The sequence below is a fragment of the Choristoneura fumiferana genome, chromosome 27, assembly GCF_025370935.1.
Source record: "Choristoneura fumiferana chromosome 27, NRCan_CFum_1, whole genome shotgun sequence".
Lineage (NCBI taxonomy): Eukaryota > Metazoa > Arthropoda > Insecta > Lepidoptera > Tortricidae > Choristoneura > Choristoneura fumiferana.
Genome location: NC_133498.1, coordinates 10,893,485 through 10,894,712, shown reverse-complemented (window position 1 = coordinate 10,894,712; position 1,228 = coordinate 10,893,485).

The window sequence follows — 1,228 nt, the reverse complement described above, 5'->3', positions numbered from 1 at the left end:
ACCAAGCTTATAGTAAAACGTTTACGTTTACAATCCATTTACTTGAATCCACTCAGCAACCCAAGTATGAAGCAACAACAATCGAGAAATGTTAGATTTCGACGAGCATTCAACAACTTTTGTCCTTACTCAATACTCGAGTAGGATCAAAGTGGAGAGAAAAAAGGTAAAATAATCACACTTTCTATTTAAGACAATTTGTTAAGGGGCTATGACTACGCTGAAAAATTAAGAATCGTGCGGCTTTCATGGTTGGATAAACTGAATGAGTATTCATCATTTCATAAGTAAAGAAGGTAAATTTTCGAGAGCAGGTGTACAAAATTCCTATTATTCAACAGTCCACGCAGTTTTCTTTAGGTAGGTAACTCGATCCGCGACACCATTAATTACGAAAGAATTTTAACGATAAGTAAGAACATTCATTAAAAAGAAAGTAAGGAATCTAAAAATACGACTTTCAAAATACATCGGAGTACGCTGCTGCCATTTTTTTTTTCGATTTTCCACTTTCGCTCGCTTCTTCAAACGAATACATAGTGGAAATCATAGTTTCAAGTCAATCGTCAAATTTCTAAAAATGTATGAAGTCTTAATTGCATTCAAAACTCTGAACACGTTATTTTAACAATGTGTGTGTAATTTTCATGAACTTGTTCTTTTAACACACGTACACGCACGCGCTCAAACATAATCACACTGCAATCGCAAATTCGTTGTTTTTGGTACCCATTTAGTTTGTAACAATGATTTCTGTCACACTGTAGCTAATTTTGTTAAACACACTCGCAGGCTACCAAGATACAGGCTCAGCCTAGTTTGGAGTCTGATAGATAAATCGCATGAACTGTAACAAGTGTCCTTTGCTAAATGCAATTGTATTGTAAGCAGATAATTTAACATAACTCTTTTCCAGGAATAGTGTATAGGTACAACAGAAACCTTGCTAAATGTACAATATGGTACAAAGTTAATTGAAATCGTTAAGATTATTATTTGTTTTTAAATTAATCCCTCGTAGGTAAACAACCTAAAACTATGATTCATTTTGTAGTAACGTATCTGAATTAGCGGGGCCTGGAAAAGGGTTAAAATGAGGCGACTAACACCGGTTAAAATTACCCTGCGTACAAATATGAAGGGTATTTACAGGTCTACTAAGCATCTTCAGGTATAATTTACTTTTCTGTCCGGCCCACATCTGCTCGTCCCGTTTTATAGCCGAAAC